At 42.3% G+C, this 26303-nt stretch overlaps 1 protein-coding gene across 1 annotated transcript in view; it reads left to right on the plus strand.

Annotated features, from left to right (window-relative positions):
* Nucleotides 1–950: 950 nt before the first annotated feature.
* HS1BP3 (HCLS1 binding protein 3) overlaps nucleotides 951–26303 on the plus strand; it is a 642583-nt gene continuing 617230 nt past the window's right edge. Inside the window, exon 1 of the mRNA XM_050754595.1 lies at nucleotides 951–960. The gene's annotated coding sequence lies outside the window, so the exon portion shown is untranslated. The remainder of the gene's footprint in view (nucleotides 961–26303) is intronic.

The following is a 26303-nucleotide window of genomic DNA, read 5'->3' on the forward strand; positions in this document are numbered from 1 at the left end:
AACTTTCACAACTTTTGAAACTCTTTCACAGGTTATAGTTTATCAGATTCTCATAGAAAGTCTCCAAAACAAACAAAGTAGATAGGATTTTATTTAAGTTGACATTTAACACCCAGGGAAACCAAGACTTGCAGAGGTGACATGACTTTCCCAAGCTCATACAAAGTCCAGGCCCTTTACTGTGGTGCTATCATACTAAAACAGGTAGAGGTCCCAGGCACCAATTCACGTGCTCTTATGTACTAATTGCATAGAAAATTCATACTGCCTGGCATATGCCTTTTGTCCAAAGACCATAGTTGTATTCATGTCCTCAAATGATCAAAGGGAACATGGTGATCCCTCTGCAACATGGTGAGCACTAGCCTCTCTTTGTTCTTCTCTGCATTGCTAAGTTCATCTCAGTCCTCAAAGAGCAGCCAGGTTTCCCAGCATGGTCTCTGGTCCTGGTCTTCCAAGGAGCAGCATTGGCAAGGGAGATAGATCACAGGAAAAGAAACACATTAGAACTTCCATTCCCCAAATTGGGCATTTTGGACTCCAGCAAGCACTGGGAGGTTTCACTGTTTCCATTCCACTGGTCTTCTGTTGCAAGTGTGGGGTATACATGCAGAAAGAGGCATTGGTCTCCCTCAAACCCCATGCTAACCCCTCCCCTTCTTCTCCAAGGTCCGATAGCACTCAGAGTTTCAGCACACAGCTTAGTGTTGATCATATAACTCCTAAAACTGTTTTTCCTAGTTCTTATTCCACAAGCTATGACCTCTTACTAGTTGCCAGATATTAAGGATATAATAAATAAGGCATCATGCTTGCCTTCAAAGAGATCACAGCCTAGAGGGAAGACAGACACCTAAGTAGCCAATTATAAGACCATGGGAGGACAATAGAGGCAAGAACAGTTACTCAGAAGAGAGTAACTAACTCTCCCTATAGTTGGGAGAGACTTCACAGAGGGGGTGGCATCTGAGTTGGAACCAGTGGATGAACAGGAGTTTGCCACAGTTGACAAGAGTGTCAGAGGACAGAGCTTGCACAAGTGCACATTAGGAAGAACTAGAACCATGGAGGCAGCCAGAAACGCAAACACTAGAACAAGGTGTGAAGGGAACGGTAGGGGAGAGGCTGAGGCCAACTCATGAAGGGTGTTAAATGCCAAACTGAGGAGAAAGTCTTTCCATTTCCTCAGAAACAGGGCTGGTGTCCTTTACAGTTCGATGCCTCCCAGACCTAACCCAAGGCTGATAACCTGGGAGTGGTCCTTTCCCCACCACACACACTTGGAGCCGGACCACTTGAACCCCTCAAAGAAGAACTAAGTGCCTCGGGAGACATTGGATGGAAAATCCAGCTTCATCTCCAAGGCTCCTTCCTAGTAGGAACTGTCCCCATGAAAATGAGACCTGGAGGCAGGATGGAAAAGTTCCCTCTTGTCCTTCTGTTGTGGCTTCACAGGATCATATAAGCCCAATTTGCCTGTCATCAGCCACCAAAGCCATTTTTTATTGCAAATAAAGAAAAGGAACAGCTGTCTGTCTGCCTTAACTTCCTTCCTGACCCAGGAGAAAGGAAAGAAAAATACAGACAGACAATTAAAGACAGAGCTTTATAAGCAAATGTAGACAGAGAGACAAAATGGAATTGGGCAACAAGACATGGAAACAAAGAGCAAGAAACAGAGTGAGACCAAAAGACAGAGCCAGCCCAGAGAAAAGAGCAAAATCACTTTTAAAAAAGAAAGCTGAAGAGTTCAAATAAAACTGGGGGAGTGATAACCATTTAAAGTGATGAATAAATTCAGGACTGAAAGAAACAAGATGAAAAGAATATCCTCAGATATGGAACCAAGATGGCCAAATAGGAAGAGTTCCAGGCTACAGCTCCCAGCGTGCACGATACAGAAGATGGGTGATATCTGCATTTCCAACTGAGGTACTGGGTTCATCTCACTGGGGCATGTCAGACAGTGGGTGCAGGACAGTGGGTGCAGCCCATTGAGCGAGAGCCCAAGCAGGGCGAGGCATCGCCTCACCTGGGAAGTGCAAGGGGGAAGGGAATTCCTTTTGCTAGCCAAGGGAAACCGTGACACACAGCACCTGGAAAATCGGGTCACTTCCACCTTAATATTGCACTTTTCCAAGGGTCTTAGCAAACAGCACATCAGGAGATTATATCCTGCGCCTGGCTCAGAGGGTCCCACATACACGGGGCCTCCCTCATTGCTAGCACAGCAGTCTGAGATCTAACTGCAAGGTGGCAGCAAGGCTGGGGGAAGGGCGCCCACCATTGCTGAGGCTTGAGTAGGTAAGCAAAACGGCCAGGAAGCTCGAACTGGGTGGAGCCCACCACAGCTCAAGAAGGCCTGCCTGCCTCTGTAGACTCTACCTCTAGGGACAGGGCATAGCCAAACAAAAGCCAGCGGAAACCTCTGCAGATTTAAATGTCCCTGACTGACAGCTATGAAGAGAGCAGCGATTCTCCCAGCATGGAGTTTGAGATCTGAGAACAGACAGACTGCCTCCTCAAGTTGGTCCCTGACCCCTGAGTAGCCTAACTGGGAGGCACCCCCGAGTAGGGGCAGACTGACACCTCACATGGCTGGGTACCCCTCTGAGACAAAGCTTCCAGAGGAACAATCAGGTAGCAACATTTACTGTTCAGCAATATTCACTCTTCTGTAGCCTCCACTGCTGATACCCAGGCAAACAGGGTCTGGAGTGGACCTCCAGCAAACTCAAACAGACCTGTAGCTGAGGGTCCCGACTGTTACAAGGAAAACTAACAAACAGAAAGGACATCCACATAAAACCCCATCTGTACGTCACCATCATCAAAGAGTCAATGGTAGATAAATCCACAAAGATGGGGAAAAAACAGAGATGAAAAGCTGAAAATTCTAAAAATCAGAGTGCCTCTTCCCCCTCCAAAGGAACGCAGCTCCTTGCCAGCAATGGAACAAAGCTGGACGGAAAATGACTTTGATGAGTTGAGAGAATAAGGCTTCAGATAATCAAACTTCTCCGAGCTAAAGGAGGAAGTTCAAACCCACTGCAAAGAAGCTAAAAACCTTGAAAAAAGATTAGATGAATGGCTAACTAGAATAACCAATGTAGAGAAGTCCTTAAATGATCTGATAGAACTGAAAACCATGGCACAAGACCTACATGACAAATGCGCAAGCTTCAGTAACCAATTCGATCAACTGGAAGAAAGGGTATCAGTGATTGAAGATCAAATGAATGAAATGAAGCGAGAAGAGAAGTTTAGAGAAAAAAGAGTAAGAAGAAATGAACAAAGCCTCCAAGAAACATGGCACTATGTGAAAAGACCAAATCTACGTCTGATTGGTGTACCTGAAAGTGATGGGGAGAATGGAACCAAGTTGGAAAACACTCTGCAGGATATTACCCAGGAGAACTTCCCCAACCTAGCAAGGCAGGCCAGCATCCAAATTCAGGAAATATGGGGAACACCACAAAGATACTCCTCGAGAAGAGCAACTCCAAGACACATAATTGTCAGATTCACCAAAGTTGAAATGAAGGAAAAAATGTCAAGGGCAGCTAGAGAGAAAGGTCGGGTAACCCACAAAGGGAAGCCCATAGACTAACAGTGGATCTCTCGGCAGAAACTCTATAAGCCAGAAGAGAGTGGGGGCCAATATTCAACATTCTTAAAGAAAAGAATTTTCAACCCAGAATTTCATATCCATCCAAACTAAGTTTCATAAGTGAAAGAAAAATAAAATCCTTTACAGACAAGCAAATGCTGAGAGATTTTGTCACGACCAGGCCTGCCCTACAAGAGCTCCTGAAGGAAGCACTAAACATGGAAAGGAACAACCGGTACCAGCTGCTGCAAAACTATGCCAAAAGGTAAAGACCATCAATGCTAGGAAGAAACTGCATCAACTAATGAGCAAAATAACCAGATAACATCATAATGACAGGATCAAATTCACACATAACAATATTAACCTTAAATGTAAATGGGCTAAATGCTCCAATTAAAAGATGCAGAGTGGTAAATTGGATAAAGAGTCAAGACCCATCAGTGTGCTATATTCAGGAGACCCATCTCACGTGCAGAGACACACATAGGCTCAAAATAAAGGGATGGTGGAAGATCTACCAAGCAAATGGAAAACAAAAAAAAGTAGGGGTTGCAATCCTAGTCTCTGATGAAACAGACTTTAAACCAACAAAGATCAAAAGAGACAAAGAAGGCCATTATATAATGGTAAAGGGATCAATTCAACAAGAAGAGCTAACTATCCTAAATATATATGCACCCAATACAGGAGCACCCAGATTCATAAAGCAAGTCCTTAGAGACTTACAAAGAGACTTAGACTCCCATACAATAATAATGGGAGACTTTAACACCCCACTGTCAACATTAGACAGATCGATGAGACAGAAAGTTAACAAGGATATCCAGGAATTGAACTCAACTCTGCACCAAGTGAACCTAATAGACATCACAGAACTCTCCACCCCAAATTAACAGAATATACATTGTTCTCAGCACCACATCACACCTATTCCAAAATTGACCACATAGTTGGAAGTAAACCACTCCTCAGCAAATGTACAAGAACAGAAATTATAACAAACTGTCTCTCAGACCATAGTGCAATCAAACTAGAACTCAGGATTAAGAAATTGACTCAAAACCACAGAACTACATGGAAACTGAACAACCTGCTCCTGAATGACTACTGGGTACATAACGAAATGAAGGCAGAAATAAAGATGTTCTTTGAAAAAAATGAGAACAAAGATACAACATACCAGAATCTCTGGGACACATTTAAAGCAGTGTGTAGAGGGAAATTTATAGCACTAAACGCCCACAAGAGAAAGCAGGAATGATCTAAAATTGACACCCTAACATCACAATTAAAAGCACTAGAGAAACAAGAGCAAACACATTCAAAAGCTAGCAGAAGGCAAGGAATAACTAAGATCAGAGCAGAACTGAAGGAGATAGAGACACAAGAAACCCTTCAAAAAAATCAATGAATCCAGGAGCTGGTTTTTTTTTTTTTTTAAAAGATCAACAAAATTGATAGACCGCTAGCAAGACTAATGAAGAAGAAGAGAAGAATCAAATAGACGCAATAAAAAATGATAAAGGGGTTATCACCACCAACCCCACAGAAATACAAACTACCATCAGAGAATACTATAAACACCTCTATGCAAATAAACTACAAAACCTAGAAGAAATGGATAATTTCCTGGACACCTACACTCTCCCAAGACTAAACCAGGAAGAAGTTGAATCCCTGAATAAACCAATAACAGGCTCTGAAATTGAGGCAATAATTAATAGCCTACCAACCAAAAAAAGTCCAGGACCAGACGGATTTACAGCCGAATTGTACCAGAATTACAAGGAGGAGCTGGTACCATTCCTTCTGAAACTATTCCAATCAATAGAAAAAGAGGGAATCCTCCCTAAGTAATTTTATGAGGCCAACATCATCCTGATACCAAAGCCTGGGAGAGACACAACAAAAAAAGAGAATTTTAAACCAATATCCCTATGAGCATCAATGCAAAAATCCTCAATAAAATACTGGCAAACCGAATCCAGCAGCACATCAAAAAGCTTATCCACCATGATCAAGTGGGCTTCATCCCTGGGATGCAAGACTGGTTCAATATACGCAAATCAATAAACATAATCCAGCATATAAACATAACCAAAGACAAAAACCACATGATTATCTCAATAGATGCAGAAAAGGCCTTTGACAAAATTCAACAGCCCTTTGTGCTAAAAACTCTCAATAAATTCGGTATTGATGGAACATATCTCAAAATCATAAGAGCTATTTATGACAAACCCACAGCCAATATCATACTGAATGGGCAAAAACTGGAAGCATTCCCTTTGAAAACTGGCACAAGACAGGGATGCCCTCTCTCACCACTCCTATTCAACATAGTGTTGGAAGTTCTGGCCAGGGCAATCAGGCAGGAGAAAGAAATAAAGGGTATTCAATTAGGAAAAGAGGAAGTCAAATTGTCCCTGTTTGCAGATGACATGATTGTATATTTAGAAAACCCCATCATCTCAGCTCCAAATCTCCTTAAGCTGATAAACAACTTCAGCAAAGTCTCAGGATACAAAATCAATGTGCAAAAATCATAAGCATTCTTACACACCAATCAATAACAGACAAACAGAGAGCCAAATCATGAGTGAACTCCCATTCACAATTGCTTCAAATAGAATAAAATACCTAAGAATCCAACTTACAAGGGATGTGAAGGACCTCTTCAAGGAGAACTACAAGCCACTTCTCAATGAAATAAAAGAGGACACAAACAAATGGAAGAACATTCCATGCTCATGGATAGGAAGAATCAATATCATGAAAATGGCCATATTGCCCAAGGTAATTTATAGATTCAATGCTATCCCCATCAAGCTACCAACGACTTTCTTCACAGAATTGGAAAAAACTACTTTAAAGTTCATATGGAACCAAAAAAGAGCTCGCATTGCTAAGACAATCCTAAGCAAAAAGAACAAAGCTGGAGGCATCATGCTATCTGACTCCAAACTATACTATAAGGCTACAGGAACCAAAACAGCATGGTACTGGTACCAAAACAGAGATATAGACCAATGAACACAGCCATCAGAAATAATACCACACATCTACAACCATCTGATCTTTGACAAACCTGACAAAAACAAGAAATGGGGAAAGGATTCCCTATTTAATAAATGATGCTGGGAAAACTGGCTAGTCATATATAGAAAGCTGAAATTGGATCACTTCCTTACACCTTATACAAAAATTAATTCAAGATGGATTAGAGACTTAAATGTTAGACCTAAAACCATAAAAACCCTAGAAGAAAACCTAGGGAATACCATTCAGGACATAGGTATGGGCAAGGACTTCATGTCTAAAACCACAAAAGCAATGGCAACAAAAGCCAAAATTGACAAATGGGATCTCATTAAACTAAAGAGCTTCTGCACAGCAAAAGAAACTACCATCAGAGTGAACAGGCAACCTACAGAATGGGAGAAAATTTTTGCAATCTACTCATCTGACAAATGGCTAATATCCAGAATATACAAAGAACTCAAACAAATTTACAAGAAAAAAACAAACAACCCCATCAAAAAGTGGGCAAAGGATATGAACAGACACTTCTCAAAAGAAGACATTCATGCAGCCAACAGACATGAAAAAATGCTCATCATCACTGGCCATCAGAGAAATGCAAATCAAAACCACAATAAGATGCCATCTCACACCAGTTAGAATGGCGATCATTAAAATGTCAGGAAACAACAGGTGCTGGAGAGGATGTGGAGAAATAGGAACACTTTTACACTGTTGGTGGGACTGTAAATTAGTTCAACCATTGTGGAAGACAGTGTGGCGATTCCTCAAGGATCTAGAACTAGAAATACAATTTGACCCAGCCATCCCATTACTGGGTATATACCCAAAGGATTATAAATCATGCTGCTATAAAGACACATGCACACGTATGTTTGCTGCGGCACTATTCACAATAGCAAAGACTTGGAACCCACCCAAATGTCCATCAATGACAGACTGGATTAAGAAAATGTGGCACATATACACCATGGAATACTATGCAGCCATAAAAAAGGATGAGTTCACATCCTTTGTAGGGACATGGATGCATCTGGAAACCATTATTCTCAGCAAACTATCACAAGAACAGAAAACCAAACACCGCATGTTCTCACTTATAGGTGGGAAATGAACAATGAGAACACTTGGACACAAGAAGGGGAACATCACACACCAGGGTCTGTCGTGGGGTGGGGGGAGGGGGAGGGATAGCATTAGGAGATATACCTAATGTAAATGATGAGTTAATGGGTGCAGCACACCAGCATGGCACATGTGTACATATGTAACAAACCTGCAGGTTGTGCACATGTACCCTAGAACTTAAAGTATAATAATAATTTAAAAAATCTCAAATTGCAATTTGTCATGTTTCCTTAGCCAGGGAATTAGGCTAAACATTAACGAAACTACAGTACCCTGAATATTTATATTATACTTAATAAAGAAAATTGTACTTTAAAAAAAATAAATAAATAAAAGAAAAGATTATCCTCTTCCAACATTTTGGCCACCAAACAGAAAAAGAAAAGAAACAAGGAAATTCCCGAGTAATGCCACACTGGCCAATGCTGGGGACTCTCTCCATCCAGCATTTTCCTGAGGCCAGAAGCAATGTTGGGCTCTGGAGCCAACTGCTTGCCAAATGCTAAGTCCTAAAATATCACCTCCACCTCCTGCATTCATAAGTTCCTCCCCCAGAAAGGCAATTAGGGCTGGATTCTCCTTTTACTGGGGAGACAGAGAGAGGAAAAGCACTAGGGTTTTGCGGAGGGCTCTAGTTACCTTGGAAGTACTCAGAAGAAGGTACACATTTGCATTTATTTATTTATTTATTTATTTATTTTACTGTCTTTCAGAAATCTCAGTCCGGCTCATGAGCATTACTGGTTCCAACTTCTTCAGCACAAGCTCGTCTCCCCAGTTTTCCTTCTTCAGAAGCCTGTGCTCTTTGCTGACCTCCTGTCGGGGGCTGCCTGCACACTCTCTGCCTGAGCCTGCTTGCTGCACAGCTCAGGGCCAAGCTCTCTATCACCTCACTGTCTGCATCAGGGGCCCTCTCATTTCAGTGGCTCCTGGGATGCTCCAGTGGCAAAATCCCAGGAGATACTCAACTCCCACTGTTCTTGCCGGAAGGAACTTTAACAGGCATAATTATTAGAAAAAAGCAAAACAGACACAGGAAGGCAGAAAAGGCAGATGAAACTTCTGTAACTTACACCAACAAACACGTTGCCTCCTCTATGTGGTAGACACATTTAGATGCATTGTCTTTTGTTGATTCAGTGTAATTCAGAATAATCTGCTCCACTTGGAGCACAGACGCAAACCCAGAGACATTAAAACGGCCTCTGAATCTAAAAACAGCTGTCAAAGAGCCCATACGTTGTACTCTAAGGAAGAGGTGGTACCACCTTCATGTCCTTCCCTGTGGACCTAAAATCATGTTTAAAAATAAAGATGCCTAGGATGTTTTTCCTGATCCCAGGGCTACTTAGTAATTTTAAGTCCACAGACAATGGGTATCACTAAAAGGAGCAGCACTGAGAAGGAGGAGCCAAAAGGAATAGTTTAGATTAAGAGCTAACTGGCACAGTTTCACGCTGGAAGGTGTCACTATATTATAGCCCTACAAGAAAATGGGTTCTCCTAAAGATCGAGAGAATTTAGAGTTATGGAGGTGCCACGTGGAGTAGCAGCTTCATTTTACAGATGGGAAAACTGAGGCCCAGGGATGAGACACCCTAGGTAAAATGGTGTCCTGGCTGCTGTTTTAGGAAGCAGGGAGGAAGCAATTCATCTTTTCAAAAGAGTTCCAGAAAGTATGTGCACGTCTAACCAAGGAGACTTCTGTAATCTGAAATACACACTTTTGCAAGCCAGTCCTTCCCCAAGGGCACAAGATAGGCAATGCGTCCAGGCACCAGGGACAGGGGGACAGAAATCCAGTTGCACAGAAGTTGTACAGAAGGCAGGCAGCTGCGCTTAGTGCAGGAAGCTAGCACAGCCAGTAACAGCAGGTCTGTCTGCCTGAGATCCGGACTCCTATCTCTGGAGACCTAAAGAACTGAAAATCACGTATGGCCAGAGGCAGGGAAATCACCCAGCAAGCCTTGGGCACGCTACTGGATTTGGGCAGCTCCTCTGTTGAATTTTAATGAAGTAATTAAGAGCTAGATAATAGAGATGGGGCTCTGCAGAGCAACACTCACGGACCTAACCTCTTTGATATGTTCCTTCATCAGGAGGCAACTCTATCACTAGATGGCTTCATTAATATTCCGGCCTGCTCTCTAGCACTTAAAGTGATCTATGCCAAAGTTTGTTAGTCTTTTAAATTACCTGCCGAGGCCCCGCTGTAAAAAAAAAAAGGAAGAACAAATGCATGCTAAAGAAAGGACAATGTCCCAGAGGGTGCTAGAAGAGATAAACCCTGCTCGTATTTCCTTTTCAGAAAGTAGTGTGGATAATCAAGAAGAAATAATTATGGGACCACTCAGTGCAGACCCATGAGGAGAGATGGGCGGGGACAGAAAAGATCCAGAGAATGGCAGCCCAGGGGAGCGAGCAGCCTGTTTTCACCAGGGATACCTGTCTTTTAGAGTTGGCCTCATGGCAGATACCTTGACCACTGGACAGCCCAGAGGTTAACTCCTTAATCCAGAGTAAAGATAAAGAAGCCTAATGCTTGGGCTCCAAATGGCCCAGAGAACTTTGTTCAGAGAACCCTAAACTTCTGCCCAAGAGGTATACCTTTGTGCCCCACGGTCAGGGAACAGAGACGGGCTGATTCTCCTTTTTGCTCACCTGGTATATTCTCCCTGTTCCCTTTGCCTCCTTGTTCATCAAGGCCCATATGAAACCTCCTCTCCTGCAGGGAACCTTCCTGCATAATCATGGAGCCTTAGAGTTGGGACCTCAGAGTTCAGCCTACCCCATCTTCTCTCCCGCACCTGTATTATCACTTTAAATAATTCCCAATTAAGAAGTTCCAGCTTCTCCATGACTATTACCAAGGACAGGAAGATTACTCTTTCACAAGTTCAGTGTCAGGCATTTCTTGCTGTAAACATGTACTTCTACTGAAAAGAATTCTGTTTCCCGACGACTTAAATGCATTAAAAATAGCTTTCTGGTGTGGCTATAAGGGAGTAGCCTGGGGGAACCTTATAGTGAGAGTCTAGTTCCGTATCTTGACTGTGGTGGTTACATAAAGTCATTCATGGACCCCCCCCCACTTCCCGCCACACACACACACACACACACACACACACACACACACACACAAGTTCATGCAAAGCTGGTGAAACCTAAAAAAGCACTGTGCATTGTATCAATGTTAATTATCTGGTATGGATATGGAATCACAGTTATGCCAAGTGTCAACAATGGAGGAGGCTGGGTGAAGAATGCAGGGGACATTCCCATACGTGTCTTTGCAATTTCCTGCAAATCTATGGTTATTTTAAAATAAGAAGTTAAAAAAAATAGCAGACATCTTTTGAAAGAATGTGTGTGCCATGCACTGTTTAAATACTTTTTAGGTATTAACTCACTTAAATCTGAAAACCACCATAGAAAGTGTGTACTACTATTTTCCCCATTCTACAGATGGAGACACTTATGCACAGAGAGATGAAGTCACTTTCCCAAGATCACACAGCTAGTGGGCGGCAGAGCCAGGATTAGAATCCAAGCTGTCTGATGCCAGAGCGTTCCTGCCTGACTGGCACTTTGCCTCATGACACTACAGATCTGGCAGGAGGAAGATGAAGTAAACTTCATCGCTTATTTAATACCCCATATTCGTCACTATAATCAATCTGTTAACAACTCATATCTCTACAGAATTCTGTTACTCAGAGGGGTTTCATACACTCCATCTCACTGGAGCCTCACAACAATCCCAGGAGACAAATTTTTATTTTCTGTAATTCCCAGATGAGAACACTGAGGTTCCAGCCCTCAGACACCAAGTCTTAGGCCCCTGCCACCTGACATTCTCAGTCTTCTGCTGCTTTCTTGCAGCTATCAGAAAGTAACCCAGCTATTCCAAAATGACGAGCCTTCATTAATTTTAGTCAGCCTTTCCCTGGAAACAGTAACCTGAAATGTCCACTCCCTCGAGGAGATAGCTAAAGGAAAAGGATGGAGTGATGTGCATTTAGGCATCAGTACTGGTTGGCTTAATGAGGCAGCAGGAAGCAGGCTCTGGAGTCCCACCCCCTGGAGAAGTCCCAAGGTATCCTCTTACTTTCCAACAGTGCAGTGTCAGGGCAAACAGGCACTCTTACAAGCATGTGCCCCGAGGCCCCCAGTAATTCTAAATAGAATCAGCTTGTACAATTCACTGCCTACCTCTCTGCCTCATCCAAATCACAGAGGAAGAGAAGTGACAGAAGCAAATGAGCAGGCTTCGTCCTAATACAGGAGGATTTAGGGAACCTCTGCAGGGAGACTGGGGTGGAAGGGTAGGGGAGCACACAGAACTTTCTACCAGAAAATACTGACAGTCCAACATAGCATTAGATACTCTATCATCAGTGAGTCATTTATTTGCCAAGAGAAGATTTTTTCAACTCCGGGAATCTCCTTTAAAAACACAACTGTCTCTGAGAAGGTTTATTTCTCACATTCTTATGGAATAAGGTAAATAAAGATCAGCTGACAGCCAGCCTTTGCTGGGATGAAACATCGCAGTGGGGTCTGCTGTCTTCTGAGGGAAGTCGGGAAGGGAGTACAGAAAAAGGAAGGAGGCGGACATTTAATAGCATGATCGAGAGTTGTTTCTAGATGGGAAATTGCTATGATCTGAATATTTGTATTCTCCACCCCCAAAATTCCTATGAGGAAATCTAATCCCCAATGTGACAGAACCAGAAGGTGGGGACTTTGAGAGGTGATTAGGTCCTAAGGTTGGTGTCCTCATGTATGGGATAAGTAACCCTTATAAGAGATAAAAGAGAGTTTATTTTCTCTCTGTTTCTGCTCTCCACCATGTAAGGGAAGAACAAGAGGAACGTCCTCTGCAAACCGGGAAGAGGGACCTCACCAGAATTTGACTATACTAGTGCCCTGATCTCAAACTTTCCAGTCTCTGAAACTGTGAGAAATACATTTCTGTTGTTTAAGCTACCTAGTCCATGTTATTCTGTTATTCTGTTAGAGCAGCCTGGACAAATTGAGCCAGAAAATGATATATTTCTAGGCATATTCTACAGCAGCCCTCAGAGAGCAAAAGCTACGATGATGTTCATGGGTTCAGGACACTTCTGAAAGTTCTCCTGGCATTGGCCTTGTCCTGAAAGGACTAGGCCTGCCCTTTTCACAGACTCTTCTCTGATTTGCATCTTGGATGGTCCTACAGAAAGCCCTAATTTGGGAAATCAAGCCTCTTCAGCCTGGCTATGTTTCACTTCATCTCAGTAATATTTAACATACATTTATCATTTATATACTCAGAGTAGGACACCAGATTGGATGTTGGGAGCACAAAAGGGGATAAGCCATGCCCAGCCAGGGCTCTCTATAGTCCCCTCTCGGGGAAAAGGTAATCTGAGCCATCCTGGTCCAGAAAAGTCTGGGTCTCTCTCCAAGGGACTTACATCAGCCAGCCTGGAGCCATCAGATTCTCCTGCTGATCCCTTGTCTAGTAGAGAGTCCGTGTGTCAGTGCATTCATCAGCTATTGCTTCAAAATAATGAAGCATGGCAAACAATCCCCAGATCTCATCGGGCTTACAACAATAAACATTCATTTTTCTCCCTCACGGATCTGCAGGTGGGCTAGGATTTAGCTGCTCTCAACTGGGCTCAGCAAGGCTTGGATCTGAACTAAGAATTGAGTTCAGGTATGCTCCATATGTCTCCTCATTCCATGGACCAGAAATCAGCCAAGGCACGTTTTCCTTATGGCAGATAGCAGAAATGCAAGAGGCCAAGCCAAATAACCAAAGTACATTCAAAGCCTCTGCTCATATCATATATCCTAACATCCATGGTTAAAGCCATGACCACCATCAACAGGATATATATTCCCATTCTAGTGGGAGGTATTCCAAAGTCACATGAAAAGCCCATGAATATATCATTCTACTACAGGAAAGGAGAAATGAGTTAAGATCAATAATCCATCTACCAGTCGGTAATAACTAATTTACTGTTTGAGACAAGTTCCTAAAACCTCAGATGCCCCTGACAGAGCAGAGCCTCTGAGGCCCAAGACATGAGACAGAATCAATTAGCCAATCAGTTCCACTTCCCTTCCATTGTGGCCTAGCACAACAATGGCCCATTGTAACCAGGAAGCAGCTGTGGACACAAAGGGAAACATCCTTCATTGTGTCTTCCTGGCTTTGTTCCAGGCCCCAGTAGAATACAAACCAGAAGCTCAGGCAGCCTTTGAGCTGGACTAAGGTGAATCATCTTTGTAGCAAGCCTGGCAACCAGAGATGGTAGGATAATAACGTCAAATATCGCGGGGCCAGACCTTCCTATGGGCTCTCCTCCACTATCCTTAGAGGCCGTGGTTTCTCAGCCCCAAGGAACAGTCAGAGTCATCTAGTCCTCATGATCAAAGCCTTATATTAACATCTGCCATTTTCTGAAGGGCTTGCTGTGTGCCAGGCACCATGCAAAATATTTTATTTTGATCTACTCCTCTGAAGACCCTGTGAAGGGTCACCCCACTTTACAGATGAAGTTCAAAGTAAGATCATTTTCTTATCGCTACACAGCATGGGGCCTTCCAGGGGCAGAGGTATAAAGATGAATGGGACAGAGGTCATGCGGCTGAACGCCAGCTCTTCTTTTAAACAACATCCAAGTTGTTAATCCCAATTCTGGAGTCTCAGTGTCATCATTTGTAAGTTGTTGCCATATAAGCTGACAGAGTGTTCAGTGAAAATTGAGGAAGAGAGCTTTGTGCGGAGCTAAGATTTTGGTGCCCCTGGTGAAGCAGACACAGAAGCTCTTGACCTATGACTTCAGATGCTACCTTTATCTCCCATGGCCTATCTTTAGAACATCTCTGAGCTACAGCAAAGCTCAGTGGCAAAAAGTCAAAGGAGGAAAGTCTGTGTCGTAAAAAGAGAAATTCTCTCTTGGGTCTGACCATGAGCTCCTTTCTCCTTAGTAGTGTAGTATGGCTTCCCTGGACCCCTTGCCGACAGGCTGCTCCATGGTAGTCTAGGAGGGAGGGGATGGTCACCCTCTGCTGACAGCACAGTCACAGTGCCTCTGGTCCACACAATTATGCACTAGGAGTTGCTCAGTTGTACTGACATCAAGTGGGGGGAGGGGGCACACACTGCTGCTTTCCTCTGCTACACCAGGGTTTCCTGGCCAGCTTGTCCTTGCTCCTCAAAGCTTGGGGAGTCGATTCCTCTAGGAATAGGGGACTTAGAAGACAGGTGATTTTGAGTGATTAGGTCAGTTAGAGACCGAACTCTCTCTCCTCTCCAGCCCTATCAGATTACTCAGAAGGGACTCCACATCCATCGCACACGGAGTCTCAGTGTTCCTCAGACAGACAACCTCCAGGGCTAGCTGGAGCAGTAACGTGGTCCTGAGGCCACTTTCTCTGCCCTCTGGTGCTGAGCCTGTTGGCACTGCTTTTTAAGCCAATGTTGAGGAAGGGGCTGGTTGCTGACAGACGGAGAGATGACAGTTTTCCTGAAAAGAACCCAAGAGCTCCTCAGTGGGCAAAGGAGAACAAAAAAGGAGAACAAAAGGTGAGCCAGAGCCCAGGTCAGTTCAAGCCTGTCTCCAGAGGTGGGCTCCCTCTTCCCAGCTCTTTCCACACCCTGTGTGCCATTTAGAATGACAGGCATGGATAAGGGGAAAGAAGGAAGCTATGGTCCCCGCACGAAGACATCCTTGGCAAAAGGCTTCAATCACAGTCGTCCAGCACCCATGGAACTGGGGAAGCAACTGGGGGCAACCGAGGCTCCTATTTAACGCCTCTTTCCATGTGTTTTCTGCAATAAAATGTGATTAAGGCCAGAGAGAGCCCCAGGAGTTTCGTTCTTTAGAAAAGCATCATCAGAGGCCTATTTGACTTTGGAAAACAAAATAAAACAAAAGACAAAAACGCTTGACCCAAACTTTCTCAAACAGTGAGCCATTCTTTCTGTCAGCACGCTGGCTGGAATTCTTGATAAGTTTGAACAGGAAAAGCGCCTTGTCATTGTTTTCCATGCTTTCTGCCTCTTCAGCCACAGGAAGCCCCTCCAGCTGGTGAAGAGCCTGCCTGGAGCTCACACAGCATCTCCTGTTCACAGTGTAGTTCGTGCCACACTGTATTGGTACCATCCTTCCCTCCACCTTATCAAAGGAAGAACATTTTCAGCTTTTGTACATTCTGGCTAATAGGAAGGACAGTTTCCAGGTCCATTAAATCATAAAGTTCCATTTTACTCAGAAGACTTCTCTGATCTTCCTATGTCCTCATTCTTACCCGCTGGAATGCCACAGAGATTTCCTCTTCTTTGAGTGTTGGGGCTCAAAGCTCATGTGTCCCAGGAGATATGAAGCCCAGCACTGGACTTAAGTTCAGTCCTCTTAGGTAGAGGTTTCAGCAACTCAAATGCAGGGGCCATAGTGGACAAGTCTCTGTACTCCAAGCTCTCACACCTCCAACAGAGCAGGCGGAAGGTATATAGTGAGTCAGCCTTTACTCAGTGATGCATGACTGGGGGCAGCACTGTGCCTAGGTGGCACGCCAGCTCCCTAAGTCACTGTAAGTTTGAGCACCAAGGTCAGGATCACTAGCACTGTCTCCTGTCCTATCTCCTTCTCTGAATCAGCACAACCCACATTCTCTAGAAAATGCTCCAGTCCTGTCTTTCCACTTTTTGCAGATGACTCCAGAGGAAAGCTGTAAGTGGCCACTATGCAGGGAGGGCAGGGAGGAGGAAGAGTGTTCAAGGCAGAATCAAACCCTGGTCTACAGGGAAAGAAACTGCAGGCCTGGGAAACCAGTGAGCTCAGTACAGACTATGAGACGCAGCTGCTCCTACTCTGCCATTGCGCACCTCCACACTTTCTCACCCATCCACACCTCCCAGACCGCATCGTACTTCACATCTGGAGCGGCTGAGCTCATTGCAATCTCTCTGGAAGGCATTAAGGCCTAGAGGGAACTGAAGGGACTGAGGAGCAAGAAGTTCCTCCTAGGAGTCTCTAACTCACGTGTTCAAGATCCTAACGTCAAGAACTCAGAAAAATCCAGACTCTTGCACACACAAGGCTTCCTCTTGTTGGACTGTATCCATCAGCAAGTGTTCTCCATCACCTCGGTGAAACAGATGGAGCAGCTTGAGCCATAGTCAGCCTCCAAAGTGCCCACTTAGTATGGGAGGCAAGACTCACACAGAAGTAAGCTAAGGACATCGTGCTGTGGATGGACAGATTGCACAGGTGACATAGACATTCAGAGCAGCAGGAATTCACATGAAGAAGAGAGATCACCTGTGATTGTAGACCCCTGAAGGTGGCAAGGTTTTAACAGGTTCCCAAATGAGAAACACATCAATTTAAATGGGGGAAAAGGTCAGATAAATTTTCAGTGTTAAAGATCATGTAAATGTGGGCTTGATGATAAGATAGGCAAACTTACATTTTAAGCAATGGCGGAATGGGCCATTCAATGCCACTGTATGAAATGATTCTTTCTTCTTAGGCTTGATATTAGTTTAAAATAAAATAAAACCATTTCCCGCTTGATTACAGTTAGAATCAGAGAAGGATTTTCAGTCTGACCCTCAGTAGTGTTTAAAACAGTGGAAAAGAACAGATAAGGCATTGAATAAAATAAATGTTTCCGATCTCAATCCAGTTACTGCTGAATGCAGCAACGGATTGGAAAGGTAGGTCGCCTCTGGCATTCTCAGCCATAAGAAATTTAACGATGGATGAAAATGGATAAAATCAAGATGCTCTGATAGAATGGGAGGCTTCAATATCTCAGAAAATTAGGATCCTTGTAACCAATTTTACAATGGCTGGATTATAGCTAAATAGGATTTTAAGTCTATTGTAAATGAAAGGAAATCTAACTTAACTGGACCACATCATTTTTACTGAAATGCGATAAATGCTAATTTCCTTTCCGGGCACCAGTGACTTGGCTTGTGATAGCTGTTTGCGAGGTGCTCAAGTCTGACCAATCTCAAATTGGCCTCTTCCAGTCCTAACGCTGAGCCTTGCAATCCACGTTTTCAGGATACGGAGGGCGTTAAGGGAATCAGTCAAAGTTTCCCCTATTTTGCTCCAGGGCCTCATCACTGGGTGCCCAAGGACATTCAACTACTTTTAGAACCACTTCTCTCTACCCACTTTCGCGTGACCAGAGCAGCAAGATAGGCTCCCAAGCACCGGATTTTAAGATCTCTCCCTCTATACTTCTTTATTGTGACTGTTTATGTTCCAAGCAAAGTATAAACAACCAAAGGCAAAGTTTTCATATACACAAAAGCCAAGAGACAGAAAAGGATAGGCCAGCATGGCAGACAGTGAGCAGTGAGCATGGTTGGCGCACAAGATACCAGATGGAAAACAATGTATTTCTACATATTACTGAAAAGCCCCCAAGCTTTCCAATTCTGGGGTAATTCTTTTCTTTAATATGCAAATAAAATAATTGGCATCCCTCTTTCATTTCCCTATCATACCACTTCCTTGGGAAAGCAAGCATGTTGTGATTGCTGCTGGTCTCCAGGGCAACTGCAAACTAGAGTTGACACGAGACTGTACTAATTAACCAACCTTCCTGAACACTTGAGGACACAGATGTCCCAGTGCCTCTGCAAGGACCTGCCTTTTGATTCTCTCATTTATATGCCAAGCTCTCCCCATGCTTGGTGGGACTCACCATATCTAGCCCAATGGAAAACCCCTCTGGATGTGACACAGATTGTCTCGTATGTGCACCAGAGTGTTGCCCCCTATCCTCTCTCTGCATGGAAGGAATATGAGTCATCTTCCCCTTGGTGAATTTTTCACTGGGAAAGAAGGTAGAAGGATAGAGTTTCAAATCCCCTTCACCCTTTTTATTCCTGCCTCTATCCTATCTGGGAAGGGTATCTTTCAGCATAGTGAAAGATGAAAATTATGCTTAGTGTGGCATTTAGTATAATAAACAGAATTTTACAGACTGGAAAGACCTAAGCCTCGATGGCATGGCTCTATCCCTGCCCTTCCAAGAAGCAAGTAGGATATTGTTTCCTTGTCCCAGAACCTGCTAAAAGCCAGGATGCTTGGGCCATAGACAATGGGTATAAAAAGAATGAAAGAAAGAACTCCTGGAAGTCCATTCAGGGATAGCTTTCTATGAACCAAAAGGCAATTTGATGAGAAAAACAAATGCATTTTTACGCAATCCTATGGAATCATTGTGTGTTTGTGATTGGCTGATAGTAATAACATTTTCCTTCTGGTGATGTACTAACTTGCATACCTGTCTAGATGTTGCAGGGCCTAATGGAGCAGTGTTTCAGAGTTAAATTCTGAGTTTATCATAGTTTGGAATCAGAAGGATGAGATATATATCTATACATGTAGATATTCATCTGTGTGCGTGTGTGTGTGTATGAAATATATATATATATACACACATGATATATATATGAGATATATATATATATATATATATATATCTATTAGTCCAAGGCATGCATGGGAATTACCACCTGTCAACTGGAATCTAACAGCCTTCCTGAAGGGGAGTTAGATGTGTCACTCCCATACCCTCACATTTAGAGAAACTTTATGTCTCCACTCCTGGATTTTGTTAGTCCCTCACCTTCTTCCATCTTACTCTCCAACCCCCAGTCTCAACCATGCAGCCCTCATCACTGCTCTCCTAATGCACTCCCACTTGCTCATTCATTTGGCTTCACCCCACTGGCCTCTGTGCTGTTCCTCAAAGAGCCAAGCAAGCTCCTCCATGTCAAAAGGCCTGTCCATTCACTTGTTTTTTTCCACCCAGAATGCCCTTTTCACATCCTGCTTCTTTTTGTTGCTTCACATCCTGCTTCTTTTTGTTAACACTTCTGCCTAACTGTCACCTTCTCAGATAGGCCTTCCTTATTTAAAAGATCATCTCACCCTATTCTTTTATCTTGATTTTGTTTTCTTTATAGCACGTTGACCTGGGAAAACCAAAGTACTATGTGTGTGTACATAAATATATATGTGTATATGTATGTTAACTGTCCACAGATCCCAATCAGCATGAAAGCTGCAGGAGAGCAGGGTCTTTGTCTACTTTGCTCACTCCTATTTCCTCCAAATCTAGGAAAGTGTTTGGCATATTATAGGGTATTCAATAAGTAAATGACACAAACATTTTATATGATTTTAATGTAAGAGTTCATCTTCCTCCAAATAAGTAAGCCAGTACCCCCATTATTGGCTACAAAATACTTCATCACTTACCTATTAATTGTATGGTGCTGTCTTTATCAAAGACTAAGTTCCCATATTTACAAGCATTGGTTTGTTAGTCTTCTACTCTATTCTGTTTCTCTTTCTCTTTGCTCCACTTTTTGAAGCTGACTTATTTATAAACCTAAGTTTTTGGAAGCTGTCAAAATCTTCAATGAATCTAAATTGAATACTGATTGAGGATTCATAGATTAATTTGGGGAGATGTGACTTATATCTAATGTCAAGTCATTCCCATCTCTGAACATGATGACTCTCTCCATTTATCCAGATTTTTTACGTCCTTTAATATTGTTTTAAATATATTCTCCAAAGGACTTCTGCAATTCTTCATGAGGTTAATTTCTGGGTGTTTTGTATATCTATGCCCACTTTCAGTATCTTACTTTCTAGTGTTGTTTTCCAGTTGATTATTGTGGAGGTAGAGGAAGGTTACTGATTTCTGTAAATTGCTCTCATATCTAGAAACACCGCTGAGCTGTCTTACTAGTTCTAATTGTTCATCTGATAATTTCAAAGGGTTTTCTATATAAAATATTATACCATGTACATATGTTGGCAGTTGACGTTCCTCCCTTTTGATTTTTAGTCATATTTATATTTCCAGTGATATTGTAAGCTGACTTTTCAAAATCTAGTATCTTAAGAATCACTGTGGTCCTTTCTGTGGGTTATAACTGGTGTGCACAGTTTTCAAAAGCTCCCAATGTGATTCTGATGTGTTGTCTCACCCCTACCCCACATGAAGAGCTATGGCTCTATCTAGCAGTAGTGTGGGCTCCACAATGGAAGATAAAGAAATGGTGTAAGGCATAGACTTTGCCCTTGAATCACTTACTGTCTCAGTGGGGAGACAAAACTTGTACTGGACACCATCAGAATATTAAGTACGAAATTTTCTGGGAAATTGTACACATGAAAGAACATTAAGAGAAACACTCTAGGAGACAATAAGAAACAAAGAATAGTTTGGTCGTGTGTAAAGGATTCACTGTGACCATTAGACTTGATTTTTATAAAGGACAATAAATAACATGGAATTCTGTCTTGCTCCTTTGGGAAGAAGGTTTGAGCTGGCGATCTCCTCCACTGCCCGTCAGTTTGTCTTGTAGTTAAGTATCCACTAGGGAAAACATGAGCCACATGAACAGAGGAAGTTAAAATGGTGGAGGGGCTTCTAATTAAAGTCATTTACTTAAAATTAAATGGCTCTGACACAATTGTCCAACTTGAAGTACATGACTCAATCTGTTGCATATGAGTTTGCACATGTATGTGCCTATGTGTGTGTATTTGTGTTTAACTTTTAAAATGATGTTATAATGAACCACCATATTTGTGCTCCACAGGCTGGCCATGGGAACACTGTCCCAAGCAGAAGTTTTTAATAAGCTAGTGGTTCTTTTCCAGTGCTTTAGGAAAATTTTATAGAAACATGCACTATGTCTGGAAGTAGAGACTTAAAAAAAAACTGGCCAGGCACGGTGGCTCACGCCTGTAATCCCAGCACGTTGGGAGGCGAGTCGGGCGGATCACAAGATCAGGAGATTGAGACCATCCTGGCTAACATGGTGAAACCCCGTTTCTACTAAAAATACAAAAAAATTAGCTGCGTATGGTGGCATTCGCCTGTAGTCCCAACTACTCGGGAGGCTGAGGCAGGGGAATCACTTGAACCCTGGGAGGCAGAGGTTGCAGTGAGCCGAGATCGCGCCACTGCACTCCAGGCTGGGTGACAGAGTGTGACTCCATCTCAAAAAAACAAACAAAGAAACAAAACTTAGCCCACCCAAATCCCCACAGCAAATATATGAGATTCTAGGATTCACGTATTAGTCTTGGACTCATCGCTGGTTCCATGTTTCTCCTGTTTTTCTCTTCCTTCAAAAGTATATCCCCTGGTTTAAAACCATATTGGAGCAAGGCAGGGGAAAATATTCATTTCTAACATCTACTACGTGGTTTTCAATGTGTGGGCCCCTGACTGGCAGCATCAGCATCACCAGAGAACTTGTTAAAATTAAAAAGCTTAAGCTCAACCTCAGAATACTGAATCAGAAACTCTGGGGACACAGCCCAATAATCTATATTTTAATTAGCCTCCCATTGATTCTGATACTGGCTGAAGTGTGAGAACCACTCTCCTAATAGGTGACAGGCATGCCAGTCCTGCAAGAATCACAAGGCCAGTCCCGAAAATAAGAGTGGGTAGGGCTTAAAGGATGGACTGAGGTTGGGTTAGATGATTTGGTCATCTTTTAACATTTTGGAAAATTTGTAATTCATCATGTGACTTCCAACAATTATACTGCAAACAACTCCCCAGAGAGCCATCAAGCTATGTCAAAATGAAATGTCAACTTTTGAGGCTGTTGGTGTGAATTGGGTTTATTTTCATTGAGAATACTTTAACCCATATTTCTCAAATTGCAGAAGGGCAAATTAATTGTGTAATTTGTTGGGTAAGTAATGAATGAATTAATATTTAGATAGATTTTTGTCAAGATCAGTGGTTACATTACTACCTCTTAAGGGTGTTTTGTAAATTTACAGGGGCCACTTTGGTTATCACAATGATTGGAAGGGGGTCACTGACATTTGCTGGACATGTCCCATGGTTAATAGATAGAAACCTGATAATCTGGATCAGCAGTTTTCAAACTTATCAGACCTAACCGTCCTTTACAATCATAAAATGAAATCCAATATCACTTTCCTATGCACAATTTTAAAACAGTAAAATATCCTAATAATATTAAAAAACAGAAATAATGTGATTTATAATAAAATAACATGTATTTTAGTAAGTTAATGCCTACTCAGAACACATAAAGCAGTTAGATAGCTTCCCCCGAAAGAAACCTCTACCAATACAGGTATACTGCATTTATTATCAGCAGCACTGCTCTCGGTGATGGAATGTTCCAAAATGGTGAACAACACTTGCTAAAATTCCAAACAAAACAGAATAGAATTTTCTCTCAATTTACATAATGCTCACATTCCTGGAAAATTCAGTGTCTAGTAAAATAGTGCAAAATAAACTTTGTGTTTATATGTAGACTGGAGTTTGTTTCTAGGCTCAAATAATTATGAATATGTTTTTCATCTACCTGAATATGTGAAGGTTTATTTGAAAATCAGGTGAGCCATGGGATTATTCTATGTGCAGGACTGTATCACATACTGCAGGGTATCTAGCATATCTGGTTCATGTCCAGCAAATGTCAGTGACCCCCTTCCAATCATTGTGATAACCAAAGTGGCCCCTGTAAATTTACAAAACACCCTTAAGAGGTAGTAATGTAACCACTGATCTTGACAAAAATCTATCTAAATATTAATTCATTCATTACTTACTCAACAAATTACATAATTAATTTGTTTCCAGCATAGTACTTGTAAGTGATGGGTCCACAGAGCTTACATTCTATTAGGAGATGATACAGTTTGGATATCCTCTCCAAATCTCAAGTTGAAATGTGATCCCCAGTGTTAGAGATGGGGCCTGGTGGAAGGTGTTTGGGTTGTGGGGACAGATCCCTTATGAATGTCTTGGTGCTGTCCTCACCATAATGAGTTCTCATGAGATCTGGTTGTTGTAAAATGCGGCACCTGCCCCTCCCCACTCTGTCTTGCACCTGCCCTGGCCATGTGATGTTCCTGCTCTCACTTTGCCCACTGCCATCAGTAAAAGCTTCCTGAGGCCTCTATAGAAGCAAATGCTTCTGCTACGCTTCCTGTACAGCCTGCAGAATCACGACCCAATTAAACTTCTTTTCTTATAAATTACTCAGTCTTGGGTGTCTCTTTATAGCAAAGCAAGAATGGCCTAATGCAGGGGACATGGAACATATGAAATCATCAAGAGACCACAAGCTAGTACATAAATAATGCTAGACATAAAAGAAGTACGAAAAGCTATAGGAGCTCATAGGATGAGCACATCACTCCTATAGGGACTCAATGAAGGTGCACTTTGATAGGGCATTGAAGGATAAGAAGGATATAAACACACAGCGACAATGAAGGGCATTCCAGGAAGAGGTTATGGTTGAGAGAAAATATGCTTGAGCCACGGTTGGGAAAGATACAATCAGAATCTCGGATTTATTGGGCAACAACCCTGTTGTTTCTGATTTTCTATTAAAAGTCCCCGAAAACCCTACAGGCTTCTCTTTTCTTATTACTATTGACAAGGAGCCATCATAAACCTACCTATCTTCCAGACCCCAATGATGTACATGTCTCATGTTCTATATACCTCCATCTTCGTGTTCTTCTGCCCAAAAATGGCTTTATAGAACAATCATATGTTTTCAGTTATATTTTGGTGACACATAAATCTCAAGTACCCCAATGATGTAGGCCTCCCATCCCATCCCAGAGGCCACCTGATCCCTATAGGAAAGGGATATCTAGGGCATTTCTCCACATTTTTTCTATCACTCCTGTTAATTAGAATCCTACAAGTCCTATGTGTTACCTGCTCCTTTAAGCCTCTTATGTCTCTAATAGGACATATACCTCCTTCCTCTGAGTCTCTATAGCCGCTGCTTCCTCTTCACATTCTGTACAGTGCACTCAGTTATGTGAATTATGTGAAAGGCTTACCCCCTCCTCCCCACAGGACATAGGGAGACCAAAAGGAAAGAGACCATGTGTAATCACGTCTCTCAGGGCTGACTGACACATTTGTGCTCTCACCCTTGTGAGTTTTAACAAGCAATGTCAGGGCTCTATCACAGACCATGGCAAACCAGCATGAAAGGCTCTGCTTATCATAGGAAGCCAGATGAACTATTTTTTCTATAAGAGGATGGAGGCAGGAGAGTTTTTGAGCCCAGGGGAATCACAACAAGCGAGATCAGTAGCATGAGTCTGAGAAGCAGAACTCTGTCAATCTACCCACGAGCAGAGTTAGCTTGTCCCTATAGGAAACTGATGCGCAGATACACTGTGCACTTTCCAGCCAGCCAATAGAATTGGTCTGCTGCTGTCTGGTGTTTTCAAGGAAAGTTCTCACTTTCTAAAGAATGAAGGAGCCAAAGAATGAAGTAATACCAGAAGTAGGGATTTAAGGGCTGCTCTGGAAATACAGATCCAAGAGAACCACTAGGCAGTCAGTGCATTCAGGGAAGTAGCACCTAACTCTGGTTCCTTCTGTAAAAGAGGGCCATTTTTCTGGTCCAGTATGGCCACAGACAGGCAGTGAACTAACCTCAAGACTCATTGGTGCAAATATTCTTATTAGGAATCTCTAGGATTCCTTCAAATACGTTTCTTCAGAACCCCATAGGTTCTATTGCAGGTGAATTGACTGGCCTCCTCCCACTAAAATATCTTCCTTACTGTATCAAATTGACCACATTATAAGGTGTCAAGATCGCTAGAGTTAGGCATCTTGTCCTAGTCCTCTCTGTGGCCCTCAGTGTCTGACCCTAAGGAAGTGCTCACCAAAATCATTGGGAACTGACAAAGCAAATTTCTTAGTGAAAAAAGAAAAAAAAAATTGGGCTAGAGATCCTATAAATCCTTATTGAAAATATATGCAGAAGAGAGTTGTGCCCTTGAATAATCATTATGCATTATTTTTATGGTGTTATGATTTCAATTGCTTCAAATGAGAATATTCCTTTTTATTATAAAAGCATGCTCTTTAAGATACTGACATATATAAGGAAGTGAATATAAGTGCCCTGGAATTCCATAATTCAAAGACAATCAGCATTAACACTTTTTTGCTCTTTCTCTGTATTACTATATTCACACATATTTTTGAATGCTTATACATATATATTCTTAAAATGAGGTCATTCTCTTTATGCCATAAAACTGACTTTCTTAATATAATATATTGTGGGCATGTTTCCATGTAGGTACACAAATAATTACCTTATTTTAGACAGTTTCAAAGAATTTTATCATATAGATGTAACAATTTGTGGAATCCCTATGAGCAGGTGTTTAGGTGATTTTTTTTTTGTTAGTAAAAACATTGCTACAAATAAACACCCTTTGCAGAAATCCTTACACACCTGTACAGTAATTTCTTTAGGATTTGTTTCTAGAACTAGAATTGCTGAGTAAAAAGTGATGTACATTTTAAATGTTAGGTCTTGCAAAATTGTTCTCTAAAAACTGTGCAATGTGTATTTTCAAACCAGAAGTTGAAATACCTGTTTGCTTACACCCTTATCAACAGTGGATATTATCAATCC

Source organism: Macaca thibetana, chromosome 13, assembly GCF_024542745.1.
Source record: "Macaca thibetana thibetana isolate TM-01 chromosome 13, ASM2454274v1, whole genome shotgun sequence".
NCBI lineage: Eukaryota > Metazoa > Chordata > Mammalia > Primates > Cercopithecidae > Macaca > Macaca thibetana.